The sequence below is a fragment of the Elephantulus edwardii genome, unplaced genomic scaffold, assembly GCF_000299155.1.
Source record: "Elephantulus edwardii isolate Elephantulus edwardi_28Jun2011 unplaced genomic scaffold, EleEdw1.0 scaffold00165, whole genome shotgun sequence".
In the NCBI taxonomy this organism is placed as follows: Eukaryota; Metazoa; Chordata; class Mammalia; order Macroscelidea; family Macroscelididae; genus Elephantulus; species Elephantulus edwardii.
In genome coordinates this window covers 1,408,728-1,416,399 of record NW_006399915.1, presented here as the reverse complement: position 1 = coordinate 1,416,399, position 7,672 = coordinate 1,408,728, and positions in this window count along the sequence as shown.

Here is a 7,672-nt window from a genome sequence, read left to right as displayed (position 1 = left end):
TATAGATATAAATATATAGATAGATATAGATAGATTGTTGTTGTTGTTGTTGTTAAGTGCTGTTGAGTCTCAGGCGACTTATAGCGACCCTATGAAGGAGAGTTCTCGGTGGTTAGGTGCCTTTCATCCTCTCTCCAGGTTCATAGGGTTTCCGGAGGCCAGCTATTATGGAAGTGGATGCCACTCCTCCTTCTAAGATATATAGATAAATATAGATATATATATGAGAGAGAGATATACAGATAGATATATAGATATACAGAAATATAGATATACAGATATATAGATATAGAGATAGAGATATAGGGATGGATGGATAGATAGATAGATAGATAGATAGATAGATAGATAGATAGAGATAAAGAGATTAATTTTATTGTTCAATAGTTTCCACATTCTGTAGGGTCACCCATCTTGGAAATGGGAACAAATATGGATCTCTTCCAATCTGCTGTCATGACAGCTGTCCTCCAAATATCCAGGCATGGACTGGTGAGTACATTCAAGGCTGCATCTGTTGATTGAAACAAGTCAATTGGTATTTCATCAATTCCTGCAGCCTTATTTTTTGCTGATTTTTCAGTGCATCTTCCCTTTATTCCTTTATGCTCTTGCTCTTAGTTTGTGGTACTAGAGACATTATTCCTAATGTCAGGTTGGATCTCGGCAGAAAGCGAAGAGTACCAGAGGAATGTCTTTTTATGTTTCATTGACTATGCAAAGGAATTTGACGGCGTGGATCACAACAAATTGTAACTAACCTTGAGAAGAATGAAAATCCCAGAACACTTGATTGAGCTCAAGTACATGCATATAGATTGAAAAGATATGGAGACAGAACACATCCCTGATACTCTCCCTTCCTTATTTTGAGTCATGCAGTGTTTCCCTGTTCTTGTCTGAGAACTGCTTCCTGGTCCAAGTATAGATTTCATATAAGCACGATCAAGTGCTCTGGGACTTCCATTCTCCTCAATGTTAACCAAAATTTGCTATGTTCCACACAGTCAAATGCTTTTGCAGAGTCAATGAAACACCAATATATATCCCTCTGGTACTCTTTGCTTTCTGCCAACATCCATCTGATATAAGTGATAATGTCTCTAGTGCCCCAGCCTCTTCTAAACCCAGCTGGTGTTTCTGGTAGTTCTCTGTCAATATACTGTTTCAGTTTTATGTCAATGATAAAATCTGAGTCCCATTTTTTTAATATGGATTACACCTTAGCATAATGCAAACAAAAATCTTTACAACTTGACTTTCAGCAATAATCACTATAATATAGAAAAGATTGTTGTCAAGGATTTTACTTGATTTTGATACACAGTCAACACCATTAGAAATATATTAAAATAATTTAATGAGATATTAGGAAAATCTGCTGCAAAAGATTCCTTTGAAGTGTTACATTATTAAAGAGCAAAATGTTTGGGGTTTTTAATAAAATTTTTATTTTATGCTGGTTTATTTACAAAGTTTATATACACTGGGTTTTAAAAAAATTAATATTAATGAAAGTTTACAGAGACTTAGGGTTTCCATTCATTCATTGTTGCACTTTTCTTCTTGCCCTCCACTGCCCCCCCCCCGCAATTCACTCTTCTCCTTGAAAAGTAAAAAAAAAACTCTTCATTGTTATGCAATCTCTCCCCCACCCCACAAATCCACAATCTACTCCATTGTGCAGCCTTCATTTTGGACTCCTATCATGACAATAATATCCAATCATATATCCCTTTTAAACAGTTCTCTCCTTCATCTGTTTCAATGCAGTATACATCATTCATCCCCTCATTCTCTGTCTTCCTTCAGCCCCAATGTCAGTCCCATTTTACAACAGTGGCCCTATGTAATATTTGCCCTTTTGTGATGGAGATATTTCACTCAGCATAATGTCCTCCATGGTTACCCATATGGTATACTTATAGTATACCATAGCTTCTCTATGCATTAATTTGTTGGTGGGCACTTGGTTTGTTTCCAATTCTTTGCTATTGTGAACAAAGCCACAATAAACATGGGGTACATATATCTGCTTGGGTGGTAGTTATGGTTTCTTTAGGGTATATTCCCAGTAGTGGAATTGCTGGGTCAAATGGTATTTCTATTTGCAACTTTTTGAAAAAGCACCATAAAACCTTACATAGTGGTTGCAGCATTTTATACTCCTACCAACATTGAATAGGGTTCCAGTTTCTCCACAACCTTGCCAGCATTTGATATTTGGTGTTCTGTTGAATTTTGTTATTCATACTGGGGTGAGATGATATCTCAGTTGTTTTGATTTGCATCTCTCTTGGGGCTAGGGATTTTGAACATTTCTTCATGTGCTTGTTGGCCATCTGAATGTCTTCTTTGGTGAAGTGTCTGTTCATATCCTGTGCCCATTTTTCAACTGAGTTATTTACCTTTATCTTTTTGTGGTGCTCGAGTATTTTATAAATTCTAGATATAAGTTCCTTATCTGACATGTCATTGCCAAATATTTCTTCTCAATCTGTGACCTCCTTTTTTACCCTGTTGGAGAAGTTTTTGAATGTGTATAGGGATTTTATTTTTAGAAGGTTTCATTCATCTATTTTATCCTCTCCTGGTTGTAGATTTTCCAGGATGCTTAGAAGACCGTTTATGTTGTGTATTAGGACTTCCAAACTTTTCTTTAATAAAATGTATAGTCTTTGGTTTTAGTTATAAGCCCATAATCCACTTTGAATTAGTTTTTGTTTATGGAGTGAGGTATGGATCTTACTTGAGTCTTCTGCAGATATTTTTCCAATTTTGCCAACATCATTTGTTAAAAAGACTGTTGTTTCCCCACTTAACTCATTTCATCTTCTTGTCAAAAATTAGTTGACCATAGGTTGTTGTTGTTGTTGTTGTTAGGTGCTGTCGAGTTGTAGACGACTCATAGTGACCCTATGAATGAAAGGCCTGAACACTGTTCGTACATATTCTGGAGGCAAGCCATTTCTGAAGTGGATTCTCAATTCTATTTCATTGATTTATGTTTCTGTCATTGTACCAGTACCACGCTGTCTTGTTCACCACGGCAGTGTAGTAGGATTTGAAATCAGGGAGTGAGATGACTCCGACCTTATTTATTTATTTAGGAAGTGCTTTACTTACTCAGGGCCTCTTTCCATTCAAAAAAATGTGTGTCGGTGAATGAATGAAAATCTCAACCTCCTTGTGTACTTTCACTAAAAACAATTTAAAAAAAAAAATCAAACCCAGAAACAATGATGACAATAGTGCAGGACTGGTCAGTGTTTTCTTTTGTACCTATGGTTGCTATGAGGTGGAACCAACATAATGCCAAGTAACAACAATCTTAACACTTGGTTTGGTCATGAAGATCTGAAGTTGGCTAAACTCACAATCAAAGAATATACTTATGAAAGTTATTCACCACTTGAACACAGTTATAAAGATTTTAAAGGTCTGTAATCTAGCCCGTGCCTCATCCTCTAAATGACGTGCATTCAAGTGAGACTGCATCATCGTGACGAGAACACTAAGTCTATTTACCCAGAGTCACTATGATGTGGACTTGCTGGAGCTTGTCCATGGTGGTGTCTAAGACGATCTTCAGGCTTTCAATTGGAACCTGGTGATCTACTCAATCTATCTGTTGACTTCAGAACTGCAGGAACACAGCACGCTGGTGTCAGAATAGAATTGGCAGACTGAGTAGTTTATCCTGCCTCTTCTCGTTTCCTCTTGTTTTCACTCAAGTAGTCCTGTTTTTCACATATCAACTTGCAGAACTCAAGCCATTCCCTCATTAGAAAAATGAGAACTATAATCTCTGTTTGGGAGAGTATGACATATAAGTCAAAGGGAAAACTGAAGATACATGAGTAGGAGGGCTGAGGCTGCAAAAGATGTATGGAAAACCTGGAGACTGAGAAGTAAATAAGGAGGAATGAAGGATGTATTTCATCCAAACTGCCCTCACAGGAGAAGAAAGAGCATTCTGTATTGTCCTTGCTTGCTTGCCATTAATATCACTGAGTTACGAGTATGTCAGTAGGGATTGTCAGGAATCCTATGGATTCCTGGGTCTCCAAAAGCTTTCCCCCCTAAGGTTACCCATGTGTCCTGTGAACTGTGATGGTTAAGATTATTTTCACATCAGTGCCTGAAGTAGATCTTTGGGTTCCTCTCTGGGCACCACATATGGCAAAATGTGTAGATCAGAGTTATTTATTACGGGCACCATTTTCTCCAGGCGGCGGAACAATTTCCTTTTCTCCAGATGGCTCTTCCAGGGCAGCCAAAGGGAGGATGGGGCTCTGCTGTCTGCTTCCTGTTGCTGTTTCAAGCTGGCTAACCACACAGCATGGCTGGCAAAGCCCCATGCACCAGCTGGCAGTTGGCAGCTGCCTCTTGGCCTTGCACCTTCCCACAGTAGGGATGGGCAGGTCAAGGGCCACATGAAATCAGTGTTTGGCCTGCTAGGTGGCAATGACATAACATCCTTTCAAACTAATCCAGCCATCTTCTCTGAAGGCAAACATAAAAAGGTGTCTTCTCCAGACTTCTGAAAATGGTGACTATTGACTTAATATGTGACTAAAATAAATGCCTTTGTGGAAGGGACAATATTTGCAATTAATAGACAGGATCAGATGTAATGTAATTCTGAATCCTATATATGTAGAAATATGTTACCATAATTTCCAGTTTATGCTCATATTTTTGTTTTGTTTTCTATTCTTTCTGATTAGATCTTTATCTAGATGTTGATAATTAGATGTTATAAAGCCAGAACAAATATGCAGTCCTTTCAGAAAATATATAGAGAAGAGCTGAGAATTTGTAGTCATCTAGAAATCCATCAACTATAGAAACAAGCAGTGTGCTTCTTGGAGGTAAGGATGATAAACCTTTAAATGTCTCACATATTTTGGCATATTGTCAGGAGGGCCCAGTCCTTGAAAAAAGACATTATGCTGGGAAAGAAAGGTGGAGTATTAGAGAGAGGGAGGCGGACCCTCAACAAGATGCATAGACATAGTGCCTATAGCATTGGGCTTGAGAAGATAAGAATGACACAGATGGGACATTCTCAGATCTGTTGTTCATAGAGTCACTATGAGTCATAGGGGACTTGAAGGCTTTAATAACAGCATAGAGACTGTGACTTTATGTTGTTGACTATCTTTTACCCCTTTCTGACAAGGAATTTTGACGTCACATTCTACTCAGAATTTTCTATTCTGATTTTTGTCCTTTAATATTGCAGTGTTAAGAAGAGCTCTGACAAACATCTTATGAAAATATTTTTTGATGACTAATAGTAACTGTGGACAGCGTTTGGTGGAGCTCCCTGATTAAAACAAACTTGGAAGCAGGAGTGGCATCCACTTCCAAAATAGCTTGCCTCTGGAAATCCTATGAACTTGGAGAAATAATGAAAGTTATGCAAGTGTTCAGGTCTTTCGTTCATAGGGTGGCTAAGAGTCGTCTGCCACTCGATGGCACTTAACAACACAACAACAACAATAACAACAAGAAGGGGTTGTAGTCAGGCAGTGACTGAAATACTGGATTGCTAACCAAAAGGATTGTGTAGTCTCTGCATTTAAGAAAGATCCAGTGTGCTTCTGTAAAGATGATAGCCTTGGAAATCCTAAAGGGCAACTCTACTTTGTTAATGATTATCAAAATCTATTTGACAACAGGGGAGAAAGCTACAATACATGCAATATCTTAATTCACCCAGTCACTCTCTGCTTGTTGGACATTAAAGTTTTTTAGGTTTTTATTGTTTTAAACAATTCTATAATGAACACATCTTTAAGAAAAAAAATGTCTTTTTAAATTTAGATTGTCTTTTTGCCTGAGGTAAAATGATAGGGTCAGTTTTACGGATAAGTTGCTATGTTGCCAAGGTGATGAAAAAAACAAGCATTGAAAATGTCAACTTGACAGTTCCATCCACAGTAGGTATTTTTCTTCCTTTTTCTTTAAAAAGGAAAATTATTTTGGAGAATGTTCCCGTCTTAGAAGCATAAATACCAAAACGGAGATATATGAGAGGCACGAAACCTGTTCCGTTGCTCTGAAATACTCTTTTTTGCCATGCTTGAAGCCCTGAAGCTAGAAGTCTCATCTGAGTGGTGCTTCAGCAGTAGGGATGTATTATGTATGAATCGCTGTGTTGGAAAGAGATCAGCTGTGCCCAGAGCCACAAGGTGGTGGTTCCCTTTGAACAATGTTCTCTCATTGGCTCACTTTCTTTAGCTAAATTATTAGAGGAGTAACTGATGGCCCTGGATTCCTTCAGAGGCCAAATGGCTCCACCTAGAGGGTACAGCAGGAGTGTTCAGCAGAGTAAAAAGTGATGAGGCCGTTAATACCGGGTTGGTTATAAATGGTTCTGTCTCAGAAAGAGCTATTTTGTTAGGAATCCATGCTCCTTCAGAGATATTCTTTAGTGAGAGACCAATTTATCTGACTTTCTCTGGATTTTAGTTGGTAGTCTGAAGTCCCCAGAAGTGTTTATTAAATGAATATGAGAAAGAGGAAATATCTATTTCCATCTGAATTCCTCATGCTCGTTGAACATGTATTGTCAACCTTGATACATGATAGTAATTGTCACTGGCATGTATCATAGACTCATTATTTGTTGACCTCAAACTTCAAGTTAGTCACTATCAGTGTTATGCTGAAATACAGGATATTGAGCATAAAAAAATAATTTAGTTTCCTGAATGCAAGAGGTAATCATGATCTGAAAATCTTTCTTTTGAAACAATAGTGATTTTATGACTGCTGTTTGAAATACTCTCTATTAGATTCCAGAGAGCGTAGTGCTAAAGAATATGGTTAAATTCTTCCAAGATGTTAAGAAGAGTTACCAGTACTCTGAGGGAACAAATATGTCTTTTTTTCTGAAGGATCTTCCGTTCAATTTGGAAATGTTTAACATTTGTATCCACAAGCAAAGTTCAGTCCAGAGCAAGTCATCAAGTTGCAGCAATCAACCCCAGCTCACAGCATGGGTCATCTTCTCTTCATGTGATTGGGTTCTGGTCAACTTATCCCCAGCTATCCATGTCTAGCATTCAGTAAGCATCATCTGTAAGCTCATACTTTTCCATGCATTCCAGACCTATTGATTTCTTTATTCAGTCCTGTCCCCCACATGGGGCCAGGTCAAGTCAGCAAGCTAGGAATCCTCACCACTCCCTGATCCTCAAACCAACAACTCTCTTCCTTTCATAGTCAAAATCATTTCTAAATACATCTTGAAATGCAATATTGTGAATTACAGGATAATATCCATATGCATACAATGAAGTCCAGTGAATACCACTATTGTTCAGATATATGTATCAACAACCAGAGCAAAAATAAAAAAGGAAACAGAAGATTTCTACCAACTTTTGTAGTAAGAGAGTGATCAAACATAAAATCAAGATGCATTAATAATAATGAGTGACTGGAATGCAAAAGTTAGGAACAGAGAAAAAAGGATTAGTAGTTGGAAAACATAGACTTGATGACAGGAATGAAGCTGGAGATAGAATGATAGAATTTTGCACAATCAATGATTTAGTCATTGTAAATACATTACGGCATTGAAGTCTATGGGGGAGAGAATAGTCTAAAAGTATTATATTTTAGGGCATTATTTTTATCGTAGGAGTATGCAATGAGG